Source organism: Agelaius phoeniceus, chromosome 1 (assembly GCF_051311805.1).
Source record: "Agelaius phoeniceus isolate bAgePho1 chromosome 1, bAgePho1.hap1, whole genome shotgun sequence".
In the NCBI taxonomy this organism is placed as follows: Eukaryota; Metazoa; Chordata; class Aves; order Passeriformes; family Icteridae; genus Agelaius; species Agelaius phoeniceus.
In genome coordinates, this window is record NC_135265.1 from 4,457,682 (window position 1) to 4,483,760 (window position 26,079).

Genomic DNA, 26,079 nt, shown 5'->3' on the forward strand with positions numbered 1-26,079 from the left:
TTTTTATTTCTGAGGTTCATTCTGGAGAACAGGGGGTGGATTCCTTTAATACCCACAAAGTGGCCTCTTTGTACTAAGTCCTTATTCCCAGGACCAGGAATTTATGTTCCTGTTTCTCTCTGAGCATAAGGACTTGGAAATCTTCCTTTTATCAGCCCCCAATAAATTTTAGGAAATATGGAGAAAAGCCTCATTCCAGTCACTACAGACAAAAAACCCAAAAGGTTCCTGCTTTGTCTAGCTGCTTACCAGGGTATGTGCTACAGCACAAAGGGATAACTTATGGCTAAATAACACACTGCAAGGAAACATAAATCACCACCAAAAGCCAAGAAGGAAAGTCTTATACAAGCACAATCCAGCCCGTGGGAGACAGTGGGTTTTGAGGCTGTGAGGAATGAAATCTCAGGCCTGATGGTTTCTTACAATGATTTAGTCCCACCATCACCTGAGCAACTCCCCCTTTGTTTCAGTTGTGTGAGTGAAGAATAATTCTGAACAGTCATTTTGCCTTCACAGTCCCCATGCAGGCTGTCTTTTTGTTGACTCAAACTCATAATTTTTTCCCCCATTATTAAAATTATTCTTTTCAGTCATGAGATGTTCTGCTGCAGTACAATAAAGCACACATTTTGAAACATTCCCATAAAGCTGAAAGCACCACCACAGTCCATGGCTGATCCTTTGCTTCTGGAGGAAGCCCTCAAGACCCTGGACACCAACAGAGCTGTTCCTGATTTATGCTGGTGCAAACAAGGGGAGAAGTTGCCTTCCCACTTCATGGCTCATCACCTTGAGTGCCAGAAGAATTTAGGTTCTTGCAGGATGTTGACTTGGACTGGAGCCTCAGCTAAGGCCCTAAAAGAGTCTGTCTCCATAAAATCACAATAACAAATTGCCCCCTCATGTTTCACAATTCCCTCTTTCCCTCTGCTCCTGCAGTGAGCTCCATTGTATTTCATGGGGTTCCCATCTCTGAAAACCCGGGCACAGCAATTTTAAGACAACTTCCCCTATAAACAGCAAACTTCTATGTTTTTCATAATGGCTATCCTGTTATATCTTAAAGCCATAATTATTTATTGAATTCTTTTCCTCTCAGATCCATAATCTGTTGCAATAAACAAAATTCAATGATTAAAGAGGCTGTACTCTCTCCTTCACTAAGGATTTTTTTCAGCATTTTTATTTAAAGGCCCATCCTTCCCCAGCTGTAAGGATTTTATGGATGTTCTCACAGAGAGAATCAAGATAGATATGCAAAGTTAAAGCTTTATCAGCTCACATAGAAGTTTTTATTTTCACGCTTCCACTCTGGAAATTTAAAGTCATACCATCTTCTCACAGATACAGTTAAAGGACTCCTTTTCCTTTCTGTGTCAGAAATTCCAAAAGGAAATTTACAAAGCTGGCCCAAAAAGTCATAAGGAACCTATTTTATATACAGCTCTCTTCCCAAGAATGCTGTAGGTTTAGGGCAATTACTTGTTCTTGCAGTTTTGTGGGTTAAAATAAACCATCACTGTAGTTTGTTTTTCTTACAGCCTGATGTTAAGCTTTGCATTTCTGATTTTTAGTGGAGCTGGGCCTTTGGAAAAGGCTGAAGGATTAAGAGTTTAACATAATTTAATCTCTTCAAATCTTTTAGCAGGAGACTGTGTGGTTTGCAGACATTTTTAGTTTTAGGGGTTTTGGGTTTTTTTTTTTGTTTCATGGTGTAAGCCTGGGGCTGGAAGATGGAGCTGGGAACCCAAATCCTGATCTTGCTCTGCCACTTATTTCCTGGGTGGTCTGGAAGAAAAAACTCTTGAATTTCTTGTCTAGAGGAGTGGGCAGGGCTGTTCCCCTCCCCTCGTGGACATTCCCACCCTTGGGGCACTGAGCAGAGCAGGTGCTGGGGTGGGAGCAGCCGGTGGGGCTGGGGGGCTCAGGGTCTGGAATCAGGGAATCAAAGAGCCATAAAGTCATAGAATCAGAGTGTCATGGAGTTGTGTAATCAGAGAATCAAGGAATCAGAATGATCAGAATTATTATCATGGGACCATAGAATCCTAGAGTCACGGAGTCATAGAATAGTTTGGGTTGGAAGGGACCTTCAAAGGCCATCCAGTCCAGCCCAGCTGCAATGAGCAGGGGCATTTCCAATGAGGTCAGGTTGCTCAGAGCCCCATCCAAGCACCAGACATCAAATATTTACAGGAATGGGGCAGCCACCACCTCTCTGAGGAGCCTGTGCCAGTCCTTCACCACCCTTGGGATAAAAAACTTCTTCACTTGGAAGCCACTTCTCCTTATCCCATGGAATCCTGTAGGGTGATGGGCCCTGGCACAGGGTGCCCAGAGAAGCTGTGGCTGCCCTGGATCCCTGGAAGTGCCCAAGGCCAGGCTGGATGGGGCTTGGAGCAGCCTGGGACAGTGGAAGGTGTCCCTGCCCATGGCAGGAGGTGGGACTGGATGAGCTTTAAGGTCCCTTCTACCCAAATTCTTCTGTGCTTCTGTGATTTTATGACTCAGACAAATGGTCTGGGTTCTCTGGGAGGGTAAATCTGGCACCTCCATCTGGGAAGGAGGTTATCAGTACCTAACAAGGGGTTGGAGGATGCAGATACAGACACTCTCCAGAGATATGGCAGCAGGACTTGTTTATCATGTCTGATGATTTTCTACCCTTTTAATTTTAACCTCTGTATCCATAAACAACACCACGGCTCTTCTCCCTGCACCCGGCCCAGTGGATACTCACAATCCCCTGTGCTGGGGGTGTCCCCTGTCTGTGCTGGCCCCTGTGCAAGCCCAGGAGGTTCCAGGGATGCAGACCAGGCCCCCACCATGGCCATGACTAACACTACAGTGACTGAATGAACATTTCCCTCTACAGGCACACATTTCCTTATTTCCTACTGCTTTATGAGCACGCCCACTGCCCCAGCATCTGCTGAGTGGAGGATGACTGATCTTAGAAGAGGTCACTTGTGTGATGGGATCTTCCTCCTGCCTGGAGGAGTCACCAAAACCCCCAAGGTAGGGACACACAGAGCTCTGTGTCCCCCAGAGCCTCCCATGTGCTGCCTGGAGAAACAGCCTCGCCCTCAAGCAATTACAGAAAAGCCCAGTGGTTTTGGCTCTCCCAGGAAAGCTCAAATGGACTCAAGTGGAAAAACTGGGTGAGGGCGTGGTCCCTGCTGCAGGGAGAGCAAGGCAGAGAGAGCAGATAGGTAGGATTAAATTTGGCCTCAAATGGAAAAACAGTTCTAGATTCCTCATCCCTGGACATCAGTGTCATGAGAGGGCAGAGGGGACAGCAGCACCACCACCCTGTGCCTTGGCAGCTGTGTTCCCTGTCCTCTTCCCACAGCCACAGCCTGGGACTGGGCCTGCTGGTACAGCCTCAGAGTGAACAATTTGCAATCATGCAGATGTACAAATCCCACCAAGCTGTTAAAGTGCTGGTGATTTATTATTCATAGAGTCATTGAATGATTTGGGTTGGAAGGGACCTTAAAGATCGCCCACCTTAGGAAGGGCATGGACACCTGCCACTATCCCAGGCTGCTCCAAGCCCTGTCCAGCCCAAAACACCTGTGGGTTTGATTATGACCCATGGAGCAAATTACCAACCTTAGATGAAGATCAGCAAGCCACAACTGTTTAGGTAGGATAATAGTGAGGTTATCACAGGGTGGAAAAATAGATTTTAGGGTTTCTGTTATGGGGGTTCAGGAGGCAAGATGGAGGAATCTGGGCGTGTCCAGCCTTTCTCCTTCTTCTTCTTGGCTCCATGTTCTGCTGTGATGTTGGCACTTTTAGATTGGTTTAGAGTAGAAGCTCACTGTCTAACATAGGTGATAGGTATTGGGAAGTGATTGGAAACATTGTATATGTAGTTTTTAGTATAAAGACATAACACCGCCCTGGGGGCAGGCAGAGTGCCTGGAACTGGAACTGTCCTGCTGGATGGACCTCGGCAGGGCAGGAGAAAAATTTTATAGATAAGAAACAATGAACAACCTTGAGACAGAGAAATGCAGAGCTCTGACTCCTTCTTCGACCGCTGGGCTGGGAAGAGAGACTTTCTAACACATCTCAGGGTCACTGTGACAAGTTAAAGATCCCAACACCTGCCCTTTGCTAGATGTGTGTACTACCAAAATTATGTCCATGGCTTTTGCAGAGGTGCAAAGCCCCTCTCTGAGCACACCAAACTCAGCTGCACCCCAAGGTGACCCTGCAGGTCCTTGTAGGCATCCCTTGTCCTGGAGGATGGTCCCTGGCAGTGACAGCACCATCCCTGGGGTGATGGCTGCAGGAACCAGGGAGCTGGGGAAGTCTGGAGAGCCTTGCAAGCCACTTTCCCTTCCCCTCCCCAACCATTTCTATCCCTCCAGACCTTCCTCCTCTAAGATAATTAAGGGCACAGGAGAAATTAAGCTAATTCTGTTGGGGCTGCTGCAGGTCTCTTATCACCAGCTCTGCCTTCCCTCCTTCCCATGTATGTGTAATTAAAGCAGGTTTTTCTGCTGTAAGATAAAACTCCCTTTTCCTCCAGACCAGTTTCAGTCACAGCAGTGCTTGGCCTAAACTTTTAGTCCTTCTCATAGAAACTCCTCAAAAACTCATCCAGAATGCTCAGCTGCCTGTGGATTCAGGGTGAATCCCCCTTCCCAGCCAGTTCCCAGGGCAATCCTGCTGTGAAGGGCTGTCAGTCTGTGATGGGTCACTTTGGGTCACTGACTGACCCTCGCTGCAATCCCTGCCCAGCTGGCATTAAATGACAGCCTGTGCCATTTTTAAATGCTGCCATGGCAGCCACCCTGGCAACCTTAAAACAGAGCCCTGTGCCAAGCCCTGGGGCTGCTACAGCCACCCTGAGCCCTGGGGACAGATTTAGGAGAGGCAAAAATCAAAATAGCACCAGAGGGCACGAGGACAGCACAAGGCCCTTCCTTCCTTCCTTCCTTCCTTCCTTCCTTCCTTCCTTCCTTCCTTCCTTCCTTCCTTCCTTCCTTCCTTCCTTCCTTCCTTCCTTCCTTCCTTCCTTCCTTCCTTCCTTCCTTCCTTCCTTCCTTCCTTCCTTCCTTCCTTCCTTCCTTCCTTCCTTCCTTCCTTCCTTCCTTCCTTCCTTCCTTCCTTCCTTCCTTCCTTCCTTCCTTCCTTCCTTCCTTCCTTCCTTCCTTCCTTCCTTCCTCCCTCCCTCCCTCCCTCCCTCCCTCCCTTCCTCCCTCCCTTCCTCCCTCCCTCCCTCCCTTCCTCCCTTCCTCCCTCCCTCCCTCTGCAAGGGAGGGATGAGCTGGTGAGATCTCCCCTATCCCTGTGCCTGATTTTGTGGGAGAAGGGAAAGGGGAGGGAGGGAAAGCTCTCAGGCTCCTCTGCCTGCAGGAAAGCTGAAAACAAGAGGCAGGGCTGGCAGGGAGCAGGGAAATGCCCTGGCCACCAGCAAACAGAGGTTATGGCCAGTGCTCAGAGGGGAAAAAATGTTGGGTCAGCAGCCCACAGACCAGGAGGGACCTGGGTGAAGGCTTTCTGCAGGTCACAGAACTGCTCTTGTGATGTCACCCATGCCCTGGAAGGGCACTGAGCACTGATGTCCCCCCTGCAGGTGACACTGACCCAGCCAAGAGCTGTGGTTGCCTGTGCACACCTTAAATCAGGGAGTCACAGAACGGGTTGGGGTTTAAGCCACCTTAATGATCATCCACTTCCAAAACCCCTGCCATGTGGGGTTTAATCCTCTAGATTAGGTTGCTCCAAACCCCTTCCAACCTTGAACAAGTGTTCAAGGCAGCCACAGCTTCTCTGGGCAACCTGTGCCAGGGCCTTGCCACCCTCAAAGAGAATTTATTTTTAATATCTAATTTAAACTTGCCCTTTCAGTCTTTCCTCATTGTCCCAATTCCCTCTCCAGCTCTCCTGGAGCCCCTTTAGGCCCTGGAAGGGGCTCTGAGCTCTCCCTGGAGCCTTCTCCTCTCCAGGTGAGCACCCCCAGCTCTCCCAGCCTGGCTCCAGAGATGTTCCAGCCCTGCAGCATCTCTGTGGCCTCCTCTGGACTCTGTTCCAACAGCTCTGTGTCCTTTTTGTGTTGAGGGCCTGTCCTGGATTGCCAAGCAAGTTGTATTCTATTCACCATCTGTATGGCAGCTGTCTTCTGTTCAGTGGGCACTTTGCCTTATCTCTTCCACAACTGAGGGGACACCTGCTGATAACAGCCATTGAATGTCCCTGCATGGCTGATAAGAACTACAGCATCCCATTGGCAGATGGGAGCCCAGGGGGAGGAGCCAAGCATTCCTACCTGGATACAATCTGAGATTCTGGAACACCAGCACAGCTTCTCCACTGGATTCCCCAGAGGAACAGCAGCTGCCTCTTCTCCCACTGGATCTTCAGAGGCAGAGACTGCACCTTTCTACAGAATCCCTGCTCCAGCAGAGCCACCCCTGACACTGCAGGAGGGCTGAGCCACAATTCCAATGGTTCTGCTGCCAACAGCCTGACCCACAGGGTGTCAGGCTGGGTTCTGACTCTGTCAGTGTTGTTCATGTGTACTGCATTGTTTATTTTATCTTTTTATTTTTCTTCCCTATTACAGAACTGTTATTTCCTGCTCCCATATTTTTTGCCTGAGAGCCCCTTAATTTAGAATTCATAGCAATTCAGAGGGGTGGGGAGGGTTTACATTCTCCATTTCAGGGGAGGCTCCTGCCTTCCTGAGCAGACTCCTGTCTTTCCAAACCAAGACAGGGCCCCAGAGCTGGACACAGCACTGCAGGTGGGGCCTCACAAGGACAGAGCAGACTGGGACAATCCCCTCACTCTGCTTCCTGGCTGGATTTGTGAGACTCCAACCAGGCAGTGCTTTATCAAACCTTGGGTCAGAGCCCCTCTCCCTCCCTTCTTAGCCTGCTGCCTCAGGTTCAAGGGCACAATTCCCACAGTGTAAAGAGTCACAGGGTGATAGCTGAGCCCTGGTTGCTGCATTTCCCAGTGCCAGGTGTTCCTCACAAAGGCAAGGTGGTATTTTCACCTCATTTCTTTCATTACAGCTATAGGTGTCCATTCTTTATCTCTTTAAGGCCCCTGTAAGTCCCAGGATGAAGACCAAGGCTAAGGGTGACATGAAAAGGGATTTTTTAGCACAAGGTGCAGTCAGCAGCATCCAAGGAAATGAAAGTTGCAACTATGTCACTGATAGTGAATCTCAAATTTGTGCTCAACCCAGGATCACCCAATTCCCCCATAAATCAGAAGGATTTTTGTGGGAAAAAAATGTTTTCCTAAGTGTTTTGTTGTTTTTTTTTCTTCCTGAGAGTTCAGGCTCAGCAGGAGTGGGTGCCTCTCCCAAAAACTCTGTGTCAGGTTAGGCCAGCTCTGAATTTGTTCCTGCAGCTGGTTTTTGTGAGCACACTCCCATAAACAGGAGCTGAGCAACAATTGCAGGGAATATTGTGGTTGCCCCTGCCAGCACCTTGAGGCTTTACTACAAGGTGGTTATTGATCCTGGTAGATAACAGCCTTTCCTGTGGAAACCAGTAGTATCTCCCACAGCTGATTAGGCTGTAAATTATTGGGGGTTATTTTCATAACTTTGGACTTGGCTCTAGTTTGTTGTCTTTTTCTGAGGGGAGAAACAGTCATGGTTTATTTTCATAAAAATCTTCTTAAGGCTTATTGATGGGAGTCAATTTCAGGGCTCATTTAAATGAGACACATCCTCAAAGCCTTTGCTGAATCAAAGCTCAGAGCTCTCCTAGCATTTCAAGCTTTTCTTTTTTTTTTTTTTTTTTCCTTTTTTTTCTTTTTTCCTTCCTCTTCACCTTTCAGTTACACGATCCTGAGGGCAGAGATGGTGTGATAGGAGTTCCAGCTGTGAGGCTGGGGGTGCTGGGATTGCCAGCAGGATGAAACTGGTGATAAGGCACAGCTCCCTCCTGTGATGGGTGCTCCCAGTGCTGGCTGCATTTGATCCTGAACCATGCAAAACAAGAGGAACATTGCATTCCTCTGCCTCCCGTTCATGTATTTCACCACAAGGGCTGTTCTCTGGCTGCTCCACGGTGGGTGTGAAAGATTAACATCTGCCACAGCAGAGCCAAACCCTGGCTGCAGATAATTATGCAGAAGGTATCTCATCCTCCCTGGGGTCACCCTTCTACCAAGTGTTTTCACTCAACCTGCCAGTTTTTTGGGGGAGATAAACCTGCTTGAACATGTCTCCTGAGCTGCAGAGCAGAGCTGTTAATATTGGATAGAGCTGGCTGCTCGTTTCCTCTTCTACCTGTTCTCTTCTGTTCTCTGACAACAAAAAAGAGAAATGCTTTGTGCTTCTTAAACTGCAGTGAGGATGTTCCCATTCCTCATAGCATGAAAGCACCAGGGCAAAGAGGCACTCAGCCATTAAAGCTTGGTTTGGAATGCAAACGTGTGCCCAAAACAGCATCTTCTGTCCCCAGTATTTGTCAGCTCATCAGGAGATCAAGGGAGCAATGATCATAAAATCCTTGGTTTGAGGTGGAAGGGACCTTAAAGATCATTTCATTCCACTCCCTGCCATGGCAGGGACACCTTCCACCATCCCAGGGTGCTCCAAGCCTCATCCAGCCTGGCCTTGGGCACTGCCAGGGATCCAGGGGCAGCCACAGCTGCTCTGGGCACCCTGGGCCAGGGCCTCCCTGTGGTGGTGTTCACAGGGGTCTTAGGATGAGAGAAGGGATGAGAATGTTGACTCCATGTTTCAGAAGGCTGATTTATTATTTTATGACATATATTATATTAAAACTATACGAAAAGAATAGAAGAAAGGATTTCATCAGAAGGCTGGCTAAGAATAGAAAAGGAATGATAACAAAGGCTTGTGGCTGATCCAGACAGTCCAGACAGCTGGGCTGTGATTGGCCATTAATTAGAAACAACCACATGAGCCAATCACAGTTGCACCTGTTGCATTCCACAGCAGCAGATAACCATTGCTTACATTTTGTTCCTGAGGCCTCTCAGCTTCTCAGGAGAAAAAATCCTAAGGAAAGGATTTTTCATAAAATGTGTCTGTGACACCTCCCCACCCTCCTAGGGACAGATTTCCACCTGACATCTCATCTAAACATCCCCTCTGCCAGTTTAAAGGCTTTGTCCCTTGTCCTGTCTCTTCATGCTCTTGTCAAAAGCCCCTCTCCAGCTCCCCTGTACCCTCCTTTATTGATGAAGCCCAATGGCCTCTTCTTTGGGTTTGTTCCCTTCCCACAGCCCACAGAGGAAACTGCAGAACGTGTCCAGATCCCTCCAGTTAAGGGATGAGACTCACCTCACCCAGGATTTTCACAGTTCTCTATGCCCAGGCTCTCTTCAGAGCCAGGGGTGAGAAAATGGCAGTCCCTGAGGGGACCTAATTGACATGTCAGTTTTGGGATTAAATTAATCGTGTTCCAGCAGTTCCCATTGCTCTCCACTGTTACAAGCAGGGTTTTGAACATCCCAGAGAGAGACAAACTCCCCAGCAGTGCTTGCTGTGAGTACTGTGGTCCCCTCTCCCAGTGAGATGCAGCCTGCCTTCATGTGAGGAGCAACAGGAGATGGGGCTAGGCTGGGTAAAAGTAAGGTTATTTCCTTTCCCCCTCACTGTTACTGAAGGACAAGGAAGGCAGCTCAGATTATCTGCTCCTCTCAGGGCTTCTGGCTTCGTCCTTTAACTGCTGTGATTATTAATTGATCAAATAGAGAAGCAGAAGAGGGTTTGGGATGCGTGGCTCTGCCACCCCATCTGGTGAGATGAGCAGACTCAAAGCAGAAAATTGGTCCTGCTCCTGCAAAGGGCCCTCTTAAGATGTCTAAAGCTGCATGCACCAATCATTTTGTATTAAGTTGATTTGGCACAGTTTGCTCTGCTGCCTCTTTCATAGAGAAGAGCAGCCTTCCTCCAGAAACTGAAAACCACCAGCATTTTCTAGAAGTGGGCAGTGACAAAAGAAAAGGAAAATAGAAAACCAGCCATTAAAAAAAAAACCCAAAAACCCTAAAAACAAAAACCAAGAAAACACTCTTTTAAATAGCAGATGAAAGACATATCATGCAACTCCCAGGGAACTCAGACAAACCTTGAGATGCTCCAGTCAGCAGAGGTGAAAATGGAAATGTAGGAAGTGTGGTGTGAAATTGCAGGACCCTCCTGGCTCTGCAGCCCGCGCCTTGGCATGTTTCTGAAGTGCAGATTTAGCACAGCATCCTGGGAGAGCACATTTCAGTTCCTGCATTTCATTCATTTTTATGCCTTTCTAATGCAGATGCAGCTGAACTATACCATTGATTCATGCACACACCTCTTTTCCATATAGATGATGACTGCATCAAAGGAGCCAGCGCTCTGAAATAGCACACAGTGAAATACCACAGCAATTCTCATTTGGAGTCTATAGTGGGAGAGCAATTTCCAAAAATGAAGGGCAAGGTTCCTAATCCATAGCAGCTTTCTGCCAGAGAGATGTGGGAGAGAAGAAACAGGATGCATCCTGCATGAATCATCGCTGTAACCACCCTGGATTTATTAACTGAAATTATGAGGAATAACCAAAAGTGATTAAAACCTCAGATGTCTGGTGAAAGGCGTCACCTCAAGCACTGGGTGTTGTGAGATAGTGCCACAGTCTTCCTGTTGATTTCAAAGAATTGAGGGCTAAAAGGTCAAGTTTTCAAGAGCAAATAATTCATTGTTTAAAATTATGGGGCAACCACCTATCACAGAGAGGGGTAAAGACATCCCCAGACTCCCCAGGAACCTCATCCTTCCCCAAAACAGGGTGACTACAGCCACCCCTTCTCCTTTTCACTCACCAGCTCACTGCTATTTGCACAGCTGCTGCCTCCCACTCCTGCCTTGGAGACCCCACATTCCCCCTTCATTTCCACCACCTGTAGATTCACCCTCACCAAGGTGTTGAGCCACGTCCTTTGCATGGAGAATGTCCAGGTTTGGGGCCCAGGTTTTGGCAGAGCAGCCACAGTTTCTCCTTGAGTTTCTTCCTCCAGGTGTTGCTTTGTGACCCCACCCCAGACTGGCTGGCCAGGAGAGGGACACAGGCCACCCCACACTGGAAGTGGTTTTTCTCTATCCAAAATTATGCTCACTGCTGCATCTTCTGAGCTGCTCCTTTGACCTTCCCCCAAAGCAATCCCTGAGGTCCCAGAAGCTCAGGGAGCTCTCTGAGCTCATGGGGTGATCAGTGGAAGGAGCAGCAGGACTTTTCTTGCCCTTCAAGTCACATCCCTTGCAGTGCCCTCACTCCATATTTTATGAGCTTATTTGTACATTCAAATTCTCCTGGGTTGTGTCCTGGCTATCACGGGTTCCAAATCAAAATTCCTGCTCTGTCCAGCTGGTTCTGCAGGGCTGTCCTTGGCAGCTGTCTCTTGCAGGCTCCTGGAGGGGAGCTTGGGTTTCCTTTGCTGGTTATCTCCCAATATCAGCTCCCCCTTTCCCTGTCCTTGGATATCTTCACTGTGCCCAGGCTCCAGAGCCCTCCCTGCTGTGCTTCAGCCCCATGAGCTCCCTTTGGGATAAATGTGCAGGAATTTTTTTCCCTCCATCTGCCACATCCTGGCCTGAACTTCTGCCCACCCTCAGCTTCATCCAAATACCCCAGGAGGGAGCTTTATGGTCCTCAGCAGAGAATTCTCACTGCAGTGAGAAATGCTGGAGAGTCCAGAGCACCTCCTGAGTGCCCTGAACAAGCTGGAAGAAAAGTGTCCCTGGGTAACATCAAGGACACTCATCCAGGACTCCCAGTGAAGCTTGGGGTACCCAGCCCTCATCTCCCTCTGTGCTCTCTCAAGGGGTGGGTCTGTTTTTCTGTCCCTTTTTGCCAGCTGCTGATGGAGAAGTGAGGAGGGAAGCAGAGATGAAGATGTTCTTCCTCCCACAGGGGTCTGCTTCTCCTTGGGCAGCCCTGGGGATCTGGAGATAACAGTGTGCTTCCTCTGTATTTTAGAGAGGCAGGGAAGCTCAGAGCTAAGTCACCAGCCAGGTCATTTCCACTTCATGCTGTCAGAGCTCAGGCAGAGGGAGGAGAAGGTTTTTGTTCTGTTGGTTTTGTTTTGAGGGTTTGCTGTTTGTTGGTTTTTTTCCCTTCCCTGTGCTCATCAGTGACACTTCAGCATCCTGGAAAACACAGCAGAGGTAGGTGGCTCTACCCAGGAGCAGAACAGCCTAAATTGTAGCACTTAAAGACAGGGACATCCTGTCAACATGAGGGTTTCTGTATAAACCAGCGAAGGGGTGAAAAATCTGGAAGGGATGGGTGTGAATTTGCCAGGCAGAAGGGAGGGTGAGGAATTCCTGGGGTCAAGGACTGAAAAGGGCATTGAGAGACCAGGCAGCCTCTCCATGGTGTGCATGGCTCAGCTCTGGGCTCTGCATCCTTGAAGGCTCTCCCCACATTCAGGGCTGTTCATCTGGGGAGGCTGGATACCCACTCCTTGCTATTTTTAAAGCTGAATGTTAATATCTTTAATTGCCAGAGCTCCAGGAAGAGAGCCAGAGCTAAAAAGTATCTACTAAGAAACTGCCAAGAAACACTGTTAAACAGGATCTAGGAAAAAAGCCAGGCACAAAAATTTACGATCTTTATCTCTGCAATAATAATTTCTCAGTGGTCAACCGAGGAGCAGAACAAAGGTCACTGGTTTTGTATCAGCTGGAGTTTGTGAAATCCTTTGTTTCCTTCACTCTGGGCTTGTCCTGGGGGTCTCCTGAGGGAGACCCTACAAATGAACACAAAAACCTGACAGTCCTGACTGGCCCATTTGTCCCCACTCTTTCCCCAAGACCCAAAAACTCTGCAATTCCAAGTCAGAGACCTTCCCAGCACTGGGAAAAGCCCAGCCTGGATCCTCATTGTGTTTCACCTCATTTATTAAACAAGATATCCATAGGAATGGTCCAGTGAAATTCTGTGTTGCTAAAGCCACCTCACATGAGCAGTCAGGTTGATTCTATCTAAGAATTTTGCATTTGCAGAGATGCAAGAACCAACCTCATCTCAGGTTTCCCTCTTTCCAGCATGATGGGGGACAAGCAAGGCACCCATGAAGACCTCTGCAAATAAATTAAAGGAGAAGAGGCTCTTTTTTTTATTATAGACCTCTGCAAATAAATTAAAGGAGAAGAGGCTCTTTTTTTTTTATTATTATTTCCTGGTTATATAGTGGAAACAATTCTAGGCAAAATATACACAGTTTGCTTCTTGACATGGCTGCCAAGATTTCCAACTTTACAACAAGGATCAGATTTCAGAATGCTTCCAAACCAACCCCCACAAAAAAAAAAAAAAATTAATTGACTATCCAGGAAACTCTTGGCTTTGGATGTTGTTTATTTTTAAGGTAAAGTTCTGATCCCAGTGACTGCAGAGGGGAACTTTGCAAATATGATCTCTGTGAGCCTTAATGACTCAGGGGGTGGCATTCAGTGCCTACACACAGGAGCCTGGTGCCATCTGAGATGCCCTCGTGCATCTGAGACATCCCACAGTGCTGGCAAAGGGACACAGAGCCCAGGGAAGACAAGCAGACCTCAGAAGCCAGAGCTGGATACCCCAGAGCTCCTAACTTGGCTCTGGGAATGGTGTTTGGACAGCCCAGCCCAGCCCTAAGACACACATATAAAATGTATATAATCAAATCAATCAGCCACTCAATCAATCACAGGAGATACTTCCAGATCTTGAGGTTTCATGTCAGCTCTGGAGGCAATTTAAGCAGCATTTCAACACTCAGGACTGTGTTAGAAACATACTATTTGCTTCACTGACACTTCCAAGCATGCTGAAGCACTCAGCTGGCCCGGGCTCCCTGCTCCCACCCTTGCTGCTCACATCCTCTCCTCCATCCTCTGTTCCTTCTGCAGCTCTACCACAGATTACAAGAGAAAAAGCAGAGGTTTTGGGTTTTGTTTTTTTTTTTTCCAAAGGAGAGGTGTGAAAAATGCAGGAGGCAAAGACTTTGCACAGGGCAAAGCTGTGATGAGGTTTATGGCACCCTGAGGGGTTGTAGAAGGGGCTGGCACATGAAGCACAGCAGCTCTGGGGCAGCATTACCTCAGAAAGTCAGAGCCCTCATGGAAAAGCAGGATATTTTTAGTTTACCAGTGTATTTAAATCATCATGGAGTACATTAAAATTACAGTAATTATCCCACCTTCTCATGTGGGATCCTGGGAGGTGATGGATTGGTGGATCGTGTGCTCGTTGGAGTCATCTTTGGTGAGGTCCTTCTGCAAAACAGAATTGTTTTGTTTTCCCCATTTCACAGCTGCAGCATTCCTGGCCCATTAATGCCTGTCATTTGAATTCTGGGATCTGTTCACAAACCACCCTTCCCTCTCCAGCAGCCAGACAACCCCTGTGACACCAACTCCTTCAGAAAAAAAAAAAGGCATTTACACGCTCCTGGAGTTGTGATTTCCACATGCTGATGTTTTCTGCTTGGCAGTATTTAACCTCTGAATTATTTCTGCTTCCCCCTGCATGGCTGCACTGAGGGGAAATGCAGAGAAACATGATGGTCCCCCAGCCCCTGCTCTCATCTCACCAGTGCAGGCAGAAGGGATTTGTTCTACTGCAGCAGCAGCAGCAGCTTTGGGAAAGAACTGTGAAAAAATGCAACTTTTTTCCACAGGAAAAAAAAAAAAAAAAAGCATTATTTCCCAGATCAGAAGCTTCATGTTTCTGATTGCAAAGAAAAAATAATTAGGAAGGGATTGAACAGAAAAATCTCAATGAAGAAATCATTTCCCTTATAAACTGTCATCACCAAATTCTGGGTTACCTCCATTTTTAAACCCTCTCTTGAAGGATGGTGCATCTGATTTCAAGATGAGGTCTCTTCTTTTGGTTTCTTTTCAAGAAAACAGGAATATTTGTCTTAAAAATGGTACTTCTGGTACTTCCTGGTACTTCTTGAAGGATCAGAGGTGGGGAGAAGTCCCAGCATCTCTCCTGGTGGAGCGCCAGGTTTCTGCCAAGCCTTGAACTGTCCCCAGCCCAGCAGCACCTTGCAGGTCCCCCCAGCCCTGGTGACCTCATGGTCCCAAACCCTGTGGCAGCTCTGGCTCCCTGTGGGGTGAGAGAGTCCCCACTGCCCTCTTGTGCATGTGGGGAGCCTTGCCAGCACCTGGCCCTCCCCTGCCTCCCAGCCCTGCTCTCTGCCCCCTTCCCAGCTCCTCCAGCAGCATGCTCCTGATTATTTACTCTCTCAAAATGCTGCAGAAAAATGCTGCTTCTCCTGAATACTAAGTAAGGAAGGGGGAAAAAAAACCCCATTCCCTTGCTGGACTGTGTTTGGTCCGTGGTTTGAAGTTTGCTGTTGCTGCTGAAGGCTTTTTTGACCCTTGCAGGTATTTGATCCAAGTGATCTCTGGCATTTGGGGCACTGATTCAGTCCCACACCGAGCTTGTTCTTGCACAGATCTTAAATATCTGTGCATCCATCTATCCATGCATATAACTACCTTCCTCTCTCTCTCTCTCTCATTCCAGTGCTATCTGATCAGTTCTTGGCTTTCCTTACACTTCTTTCATCGAATTAATATCATTCCCTTGAGGATGTGTTCTCCCTCTCCGGGATTTTCTCTTTTTACACCCTGTCATTTCCCTCTCCCTGCTGACCCGCTCCCCTTCCCTCCATGCTGCCAGTTTGCAGTTGCCTTATTTAACTATAGCAGATATATATATATATATATATATATGTGTGTGTGTATATATGTGTGTGTATATATATTTATATAAAATATATATATTTATATAAAATATAAAAAAAAAATATATATAAAATATATATTTATATATTTATATAAAAAATATATACACACATATATATGTGTGTATATGTGTGTGTATATATATTTTATATAAATATATTATAATATATAAATATAATATGTTATAAACTATAATATTATAATGTATAAATAAATATATTGTATATTATCTATTTTATATATGTTTTATATATTATATTGTTTAATATAGATATATTATATATAAACAATATATATTATATACATAATATACTATATATAAAAATATATAGTATATGGGGTATATACTATGTATATATATAATATACTATGTATATATATAAAATATATATACTATATACTATGCATATATATAAAATACATATATAAATATGTATTTATAATATACTATGTATATATATAAAATATATTATAAAATATATCTATTTTTAAATTTTTTTGTAGTTGTTTTGGGGTTGGGGTTTTTTTGTGGTTTTTTTGGGGTTTTTTGGGGTTTTTTTGGTTGTTGGTTTGGTTTGGTGGGGTGGTTTTGGGTTTTTTTGTGGGGTTTTTTTGTTCTTTGTGGGGGGTTTTTTGTTTGTTTTTGTTTGTTTGTGTTTTTTTGTTTGGTTTTTGTTGTGTTTTTGTTTTTTGTTTTTTGGGGTTTTTTTATGGGATGATTATTTCCACTCATGTAAGGAGTCTGGCCCATTCATTTCAATAGTGGAGCTGACAGCCCAGGCCTGGAGTCTCCTTGCCTGGTGCCACATGAGTTCAGCTGCTCAAACCTGACAGGGAACTGTTTCCAGCGCCCCGGCTGCACATCTGCAGCAGGAAGGAAATTCTTTCTGTAGCACTGGAAAAAATAAAGCTGCTTAGATTTCCCTCCCTCCCTCCCTCCCCCCCGCCCCCAGATGATGATATTCATCATTCAAACGTTTCAGCTGAGTGGGTGTTTAATTCAGAGTTTGGAGGGGACATTTGTGGTGTGTTACGAGCTTTGCTGTTGTGCCTTTGTTCCTGCCAAGGTGGTGCTGCTTTTACCAAGGGCTTCTCCCAAACCTCTCAGAGCAACCAAGCTCATCCAGCAATGCTGGGGACCCTGATGTTCTCAGAACCAGCTGCTGGATTGAAACAGAGGATGTGTCTTTCCTCTGTGAGGTTGTTGTGTTGATAAATTAGGGCAGGGGGAAAAACAGAGGGATTTATCTGACATGGCTCTAGCAGGACTTGAACAGGCAATGCCAGTTATGGGTCAAGTCCTGGTCTGAGGCATCACTGAGGGCTTAAGGGCTTTGAAGATGGTGCAAGGCCTAGAGGGGAGCCCTATGAGGAGCAGCTGAGGTCACTTGTCTTGTTCAACCTGGAGAAGAAGAGACTGAGAGGAGACCTGACCACTGTCTGCAGCTTGAAGGTCAGGTACTGCTCTCTGGACCAGAGACAGGACCTGAGGGAACAGCTGGAGCTGTGCCAGGGCAGGTTTAGGTTGGGTATCAGGGAAAGGTTCCATATCCAGAGGGTGTTTGGGCACTGAACATTCTCCCCAGGGAATGGTCCTGGCCCCGAGGCTGCCAGAGCTCAGTGCTCTCAGCCATGGGAGCTGATTCTGTGGGCTGGGCTGTGCAGGACCAGGAGTTGGACTCAGTGATCTTTGTGGGTCCCTTCCAACTCAGGATGTTCTGTGATTCAGTGATTTTATGACCAGCTTTGCTGATGGGACCCAGAAGACCACATCAGCAAAGCTTCAGCAATTGACTCAAAGTTTTCAGAGTTTCGCTTCCAGCTGTGCCAGGAAAATGTTTTCATTAACACCAAAAACCCCTCCAGCTTTTCCTCCTCAGAGTCAGCTGAGTATTCTCACCCACCACAGCCTCAGGTGCCCAGAAGGACTGAGACACCTGTAGGAGAGGTTTTGTGCTGCCACATTTCACCCTGCATGCCATCTTCTCCTTGCTGGATCTTCTCCTTGTTGGATCCTCCTCCTTGTTGGATCCTTGAAGGACCATAAATGCCACTTATGGGATGCAGCCATGGGGGATAATCAGTTCAAACCTGAGTGAACATGAAAAGAAGGGAAAGCCTGGAAGCAGGGCTGTTACTTTCAATTGAACAGCAAGAGAAGCCAAGTCTGCAGCATGGACTACACACTCCCCTCCCTCAGAGTACAAACCAATGTTCTCAATCTCTGATGTTGCTTTCCCATCTTTCTGAGCAAAAATCAAGTGCTGAGGATATTGACCTGTCAGTATTTATATAATTCTTGCTGCAGCCTGCACCAGCTTTGCCTGGAAATGGAGGATGAGCACAGGTCCAAATGTGTCACAAAGTGTCAGAAAGTGCATTGAACTCTGGGCAGCTCGAGGTGAGACACTGGGGGCTTTGGGCTGGTTTTGGAGGATAATCAGCTTCTTTAACGTGGAGGAAAAAGAAATAGCTGCCACTGAATTTGTGGGGCTGGAATTCAGATGATATTTAGAATACTAGTGAGGAAATATATAGGGAAAAGTCACCCAGTCTGCTGTGCTGCCAAGATCTCCCTGGATTAGGTCCTGGAAAGCAGAATTTTTACACAGTTCCTGCTGAAGGAGAACAAACTCAGTCACAGACCTTATTTCTGAACACAGGCTGAAGAAGTGTAAAGATATGAGCAACTGTTGAAGTTGGCCCTGCTTTGAGCAGGGGGATGGATTGGATTATTTCCAGAGGTTTCTTCCAACCAGATTTTTTCTATGATTCTGTGGTTCTATGCTAACATTTGCTGTATCTAGGTGGAAGCTGAATTCTGTGGCTGCTAAAATACAGTGGGCTAAAGAGTTTTGACCTTTAGGTCAGAGATCTTGTGGGAGACCTCATCCACCCACTCTCCTGCCAGGCTCTGGTTCCCTCTTCTTGATGAATAGAGAATTTGTACAAAATGGGTTTGGCAGTGCCTTGTACCATAGATACCATGGGCTTTTTTTTTCCTGAAAAGAGACAAATCTGGTCTAAATTAAAAAATCAAGATCATCTTTCAGAAGTCTGCTGGAAAGGCAAAAGCAAGAACCATTGCTCTGTAACTGAATAACCAAACTGCAAGAGCCAGTTGACTGATCCAGGGCACATATTTGCATTCAATAATATGGACATTTATTGCACCTTGTGACCCACTGAAACATGAGCAAGGGTTTTCCTTTCCCTGCATTTCACTGAGTTTCCTTGAAACACTGCCCCCAGACATTTGACATAATGAGCTTGGATTTTCCAGAGAAAGCTCCTACCTGTCTTGTGGCTTTCATTTTGTACCCTTTCTAGAGCAGCAAATATCCTAGACTAGGTCATAAATCAGAGGTGGGAGGGAAAGGAAATTCTTTTCCTTTATACAGTTAAGAAAACCTCAGGTTTTGTGATGCTGAGACACCCTGGGAAGGTGATGGGCAATTTTACACAAATACCAATGCAGAGCCAAACTCTGCATGAACAGCTCTAAGGGTCTGTGTCCAAGCATCCCTTTCACCTTGGTTTGGTTCAGAGCAGGTAATTAGGTGTTTCTAGCTTGTTCTCCTATCTCATGGTTGGTTTGGGGCTGAAGTGATGCAACCCCAGCCTGTGGTGGTAGTGCTGAGCTGAACCCTTCTTGGGAGCTCTGCTGACTAATCCAGATGGATCCCAGGGGCAGGAGTGTAGAGAGTTTTTTGGATAATTGGTCAGCTGAGAAAGGACATTTTGATGTGATACTGATGGATAAAGATAGGGGAAACAAGTTGGGAACTGAGTAACTAGTGTCTAATCACTGACAAAGGTCACAGTGACCTTCTCTGAAACGGGAAGACGGAGGAGAAAATCGCTTGCTAGAAAATGTAGATATCTAGGGTAGAGAAGCTAGAAGAATGCAAACATAGAAGCAAAATAATTGTTAGAAGATAGAAGTAGGTGTAGTTGATCTAAGTGTGCTTTAACTAATAATGAGCTCAGCTTTTGCAATATGTATAAGCTTCATTAACACCAATATAAATATGGGTGGGTTTTCAATAAACTTTGGGATTTGCTGTTCACGCATATGGTGTGTCGCATTTCTCCCGCCGTTCACGACACAGGAGACCAAATGATCCAACAAAAGTCTTCTCAGCCACCTTTTCAGGTTGCATCTCCATTCCCACCATCTCTAAAAGCACATTTAAAGACCCTGCCTTCTCTGGTTGCTTCTTGCACAAATCCAGCCCTACCTGGCCATGCTGAAATATAATTCTCTTAAACATGAATTCCCCAGGAGTCAGTTCTGTGATTCTGGAGGCACAGGACAACAAGCAGAAGCCTGTCCTCCCCTCTGAGCCTCTGTCCCAGCCCACCAGCACTGCCAGTCCATGGCCCTGCTGCAGCTTTCCCCAGAATACAGGGGATGATGATGCCTAGAAGGGTTCAGACAAGATCAGGTGACTCATGCTGCAGAAATGAGCCCTCCTCTCCACACAGGGAGCCTTCCATGACCTCTCCTCTAGCAGACATCCATGATGTGGCCATCTAAAGGCTGGTGAGATGAACCCTGGTCCAAGAGCTCAGAGAGATTCCTCCTGGGACCTGGGTTGGTCACATTCTTTCCCATCCTTGCTTTCAACTCTTTTGAGCTTGTTGGCTGATTGCAGAGCAATAAAATAAATGTATGGCTGCTCCCTTGCCTGTCTCTGACTTTGAATAGGGCTCTGAAACACACAGCAGGAATGGTTCTGGGCTGCCTTAAAACATGGAACACATGGTAAATTATTTATTTGCCTGTTTATACCCTGCAATAAAAAAAATACACAAACAAAACCTTCCTTTTCCCCCTCTTAAATGTCCCAATTTATGTGCATGGATAGTTTACACAACCCCCAGCTCAGTTTGTTTGGATCATACTCAGTGTCTGAACAATTTGCAAGCACTTGGAGAGCTCAGGGGCACAAACAAGTGCTGGTGCCCCTAGTCCTGCAGAGAGGGAACTGAAGAACCTTTGGACCCAGCTCCTTGCCAAGGTCACAGGCAGAACAGGATTTCAGGTCCAGGAGGGCAAACATGGGAAGATCTGCAGAGGATCTGAACTTTGCAGGAGCCAAGTCCAGAGGCTGTGGTGTCCTGCCTTGCATCTTGTTTGTTACTCTGATTCACACTCCTTTTTTCCAGAGAGCTCCCTGGGTCAGGAGAAGATTCTCTTTACAAGTTTGCAGCCAGTGCAGGAGAACAGGATCTTTCTCTTGAGTAACATCCATCTTACATCTCCTAACCTAAATGGTGAAGAAAACACAGCCAGAAGTCTCCTGACTTTGCAACTGATTGTGGACTGAGATGTGCTGGGATGCACTTAGTGAGGGATGGATTTTACACTGTAAAATGTGTAGGGTGAGCTAAATCCCACCAGGACAGAGAGGGTTTTGAAAATGGGCATTGCCCGTGAGTCTCACAGGGCAGATTTTGTCCCAGAATTAATGCAGCTTGTAGACATCACCTTGATAAGTAAAAGCAGGCTGGAAGTTTCACTCCTATCCAGCTGGGTAAGTGCACCCCATGAGTCTCTGCCATGGAGAAATGTTGCAGCATAACTTGTCTCCTAATCCCCTAAAATGAGTGCTCAGGACATCCATCTGGGACTGAGAGCTGAGCTTCACATGAGGAAGGACAGAATCAGCTTTCTGAGCTGAAAGGAAGATAAAATGGTGTTTTGGTGAGAGATCATGTTGAAAAGCAGGTCAGAGAGAACAGGCAGCCTGTTGACAGTCAATCAGCTCATCTTGCTCAGGGTGCTTTCCAGAGCACCTGACACCATGGGATGTGTTTGCCCTCACAACTCACTGTGGGGCTGTCACAGGCCAGGAGAAAGCTGCAGCGACTGTCTTCCTCAGATCTGTCTCTATTTGTGTTTTCCCAGCTCAAACCTGACCTTTTATCCCCTTTAAGTCACCTGCTGAGTGATGGGGGGACAGGAGGCTGATTTGGGCAGGGCTGGCCCAGAATTACCAACTCCACCATTTAAAATGATGCCTCCAACCCCATCCACCCTCAGGAAATCTGGGTGTTCCCATTAATCAAAAATGATCCTTCTGAATCTTCAATGCTGACCCTTTTCTTCATCACCACAGGACCCTAAAACATACTTTCCTCAAAAAATGAAACCTTGAAGGGCCTGGTAATTGCCTGACCCCAGGGAAATGGAAGAAAAGCAACCAACCTTATGGGTCTGCCAAGGAGAGATGGAGGTGTGTTTTCTTTTGTGTCTGGTCAATGGTGCCTAAAATGCCACATCCACCAGAGACATGCAACTCTTGATGAAGCCTGAAGGAGAATTGACCTGAGGGTTGAATGTGCTACCCTTTCCTTGTTCTGTTTAACTGCACTTCTTTCTGAGCACAGAGAACTTGCTGACGGCTTTCAGAAATGCATTTCTTCTGCTTCCCATTTTCTGCTCATACAAAGGCTATTGTATGTTTTTATAGTGACTCCAGTCACTATAGCTACAAGAACATGATTGGTACCTTGATATTTGGGCTTTAGTGTCCTTGCTGTGCACGTTGGGATTCAGCTCTTAGGCACTGAATCCTTTAAAATTGTGTCAGCATTAAAAGCCGTGGTGGCATTAGTGTTGCTGCTAAAACTTTGACAAGCTTCAAAAACAAGCATGACAACAAATTCAGATCTGATGTGGCCATCTGAAACTTCCTCTAGGGCCACCACATCCCTGCCAGACATGGCCTGTTACTGTAGGACATGAAATGACACAGGCACACTGCTTCTTTCAAGGTAAAACGGGACTTTTTAATTTCTGACTCCAACATTTATAGATTTCCAAAAGTGACAGTGGATTGGAGGGTGACAGTGCAACTTCTCCAATGACACTGGACAAACCAACAGTCCATCAAATTTCTCCTCCTCTATAAAAGAATGCAAAACAATGAGTTATTTACACAAAGTGTGTGAGAAAGTTCGTTACAAGAATGTAAACATCAGAAGGCTTAGAAAATCTTAAAAAATCAGGGCAACAATGGCCACTTCTGTGGTTTTTGCCTTGGCTGCCAGCAGGTCATTCCAAGAGGAGATGCTCATGGACAGGCCACCAGGAAAGCACAAATAACCACCGTGGCCACACCCAGGAGCACAGCTCACGTCTCTCCCCTAGGACAGGGCAGGTGTTGCAGGCTGAGAGGAGCCACAAAAAGCAGGGCAGTGATTTCCTTCTGAGGAGTATCATTCTCGAGATCTTTTGGTCGCTGTGACCCCAAGAGATGTTAAAAGTCTCTTTCCCAGCCTGGACACTTGAAGAAGGAGTCAGAGCTCCTCAATTCTTGGTCTCAAGGTTGTTTATTGTTTCTTATCTATGAAAAATTTTCTCCTGCCCTGCCGAGGTCCATCCAGCAGGACAGTTCCAGTTCCAGGCACTCTGCCTGCCCCAGGGCAATGTTATGTCTTTATACTAAAAACTACATGTACAATGTTTACAATCACTTCCCAATACCTATCACCTGTGTTAGACAGTGAGCTTCTACTCTAAACCAATCTAAAAGTGCCAACATCACAGCAGAAGATGGAGGCCAAGAAGAAGAAGGAGAAAGGCTGGACACACCCAGATTCCTCCATCTTGCCTCCTGAACCCCCATTCCAGAAACCCCAAAATCTACTTTTCCACCCTGTGGTAACTTCACTATCATTCTACCTAAATGGTTGTAGCTTGCTGATCTTCATATAAGGTTGGTAATTTGCTCCATGGGTCATAATCAAACCCACAGGTGTTTTGGGCTCTGTGCCAGGGTCTCTGAGCCCCCTGGCAGGGGTCTTGGCAATCCAGGACAGCCAGAGGGATGTTCTGGGCTCCCACATATCATGGCTTTGCCCAAGTCCTCACCACATGCAAGGACCTAAATTCAGGTAACTCAGTCACTGCATTGCAGTCATGGGGCTCCACACGAGTTATTCCTCAATCTGCAGGAGACTGTGCCCAGGGAATGTGGGATTTGTTGTTAACATTCTTCATGGGAATCTCTGCTGAGGAAGGTCCTCTGGTCCAAAGCAGACCTTGCCAATCTCCAGCTGCAGGAAGCATTTCCACATGCCTGTGCTAGGAAGCATCTCATTTGGTTTATCTCCCTGTAGATGTCTACCTCTAAGCTTTTCAACCTGCACATTCTTTTTTTTTTTTTTTTTTACAATTCAGATATGTCTAACCAGTCTGGGAAATGGAGACTGCCACACAATTCATCCTGGAGTTGGCATCTAAACCAGAGCAGATGAATCATGTCTTAGAAGTGCCTGTTTCAGTCCCCTGACTGAAGGAGCAACCTGGGACAATGAGCTCAGAGACAGACAGTGGTGCTGGAGCCATCTAAGGAGAGGTGAGTGGGATGCGAACTCTGATTTCTGAACCATCCCCACCTTTACCTGTGTGAATGAACGGGGCAGAGCTGCACACACAGCTCGGGAGGGATCCCCTCCACACTCACTGGTGGGCACTGGAGCCCAGAGGGCTGTGAGCAGCTCCCTGCCACCTGCAAGCCAGGCTGAGAACCAGAAGCAGATGGGAAGATGTGAGACCTTGATTGATGGTGATTTGGATGCCAGCTCTCTACAAAAGACAGATCTCATCAGCAGATCTCAGCGTGTCTCACGTTGGTGTCTGAGGAGTTGCCTGTGTTCCCTTTGCAGCCAAGCAAGTCTCAGGAGACCCAAGCCCAAATTGGCACCATGTGTGTCTCCTGAGCAGACCAGACTCAAACCAGCCTTCAAATGCATAATTCTGGAGTCAGATCTGGAGGTTGTCTGGATGCAAACTCAGAGGCAGGTCTGGGATCACACTAGGGATGGCCTGAGGCACAAGACACATGTGAGGGACAACTTCATGTAGGGTTTCTCTTTTTTTTCTCTTCCATGCCAATCTCCTGGCCTTCTCTCTACCTCCCGTGGCAGGACCTGTCCTGCCATCTCTCTGCCTGTTCTCCACCCTCCTCTCACTGAAATGCTTGTTGCCTGGTTGGGAACTCAGACTGGAGAAAAGACATTTCTCTTTGAGAGCAGGCTCTCCTTGGGCTGTCCAGCAGTTTCTGAACTTCTCCACCTTCTTGCTGTGAGAGGCATAAAATTTTAGCACACCAGATGAAAAGCCTCATTTAAAACCAGCAGGACCTGGGGGCCTCTGTGTATCCCAGAGCCCGTGTGTGCTTCCCTTGCAGCCTGGTGTTCCAGACACATTCCCTGCACCCCAGCAGCTGTGACAGCCTCGGCGGACCCAAAATGTGTTTGCACAACTGCTGCAGCTGCACAGGCCCCCCATGGCCAGGCACACGTGCACAGAGCCTGCTGCACACCCAGAATTCAGCTGTGGGAAGCACCAGCAGCCCAGTGGAGCCATCCAAGCCTGTGGAAAACCTGGCAAGGTGGATGCAATCCAGCAAAATGCCTTTCTTCATCCGCTCCTTTGTGCTTATCGATTGGAATATTAATAAAAACTTGTTCAAAGCACCCTCATCTTCCCAGATTACTTGGGAATAGTCCAAGGCTTCAGCCCCAGCCATGCTTGTAATGAGGGGACTTGGGGATCAAAAGCATTTTAAAATGGCCTTGCTAATCAATCATCAACAATTGGGTAAATTAAGCCCTGCAGTGTTTCCTCTGCGAGCGAGGGATCTGCCGGACGTGTCCTTAATGAGCAGATTCCTATCCCCTTAATATTCCCTAATACCTTTCTGGAGGAAATGAACCACAGGGAGACTTTGTTGGTGGAATGAGAGGAATGCAGATAACCCTGGGCCTCTGCTTTCTCACACTGAGGGCTGAGAAACCCCGACTAGACAAGGGATGTTGGGCACAGCAATTTCCTTCCCAAGATCCTGATAACGCTCCTGATAACTCCTTTGCCCACTGCCATTGCCAAAAGCAAGTGTTTGTTTTCCTTCTCATGGCCAAGCTGAGCTCTTTCCTTACTCATCCCCTCCAAGGATCATGTCCATCTGTGCTTTTGAGGGTCATGCCCATCTGTGCTGAGGGCTCGTTTCCTAAACCCACCAGGAAGAGGAGCACATGCCCAAGGTAATGGCCCTGCAAGCAGATTCCAGTTAATTATTAACACACAAGAGGCAATGCAAATATCCCAGGGAGGCAGTGAAGCTTGGCTCATCCTGGGGTTTTACTGGGATTGCTGGCATTTGTCACCTTTTTCCATAGTAGGAGGCATGGCTCATTCTCCAGCTCCCTCTGGGAGGCCTTTAATGAGTCCCTCTGGGTCTCAAGTTGTGCCAGGGGAGGTTTAGATCAGATAGAAGAAAAGATTTCCTGACTGAAAGGGCAGCCAGGCTGCCCAGGAAAGTGGT

General features: G+C 46.8%; 1 long non-coding RNA gene across 1 annotated transcript in view; it reads right to left on the bottom strand.

Moving 5' to 3' along the window:
- The window catches only part of LOC143695378 (uncharacterized), a 59,164-nt gene extending 48,836 nt beyond the window's left edge, over positions 1 to 10,328 (bottom strand). Inside the window, exon 1 of the long non-coding RNA XR_013184513.1 lies at positions 10,086 to 10,328. This is a non-coding gene — a long non-coding RNA (uncharacterized LOC143695378). The remainder of the gene's footprint in view (positions 1 to 10,085) is intronic.
- Positions 10,329 to 26,079: the final 15,751 nt, after the last annotated feature.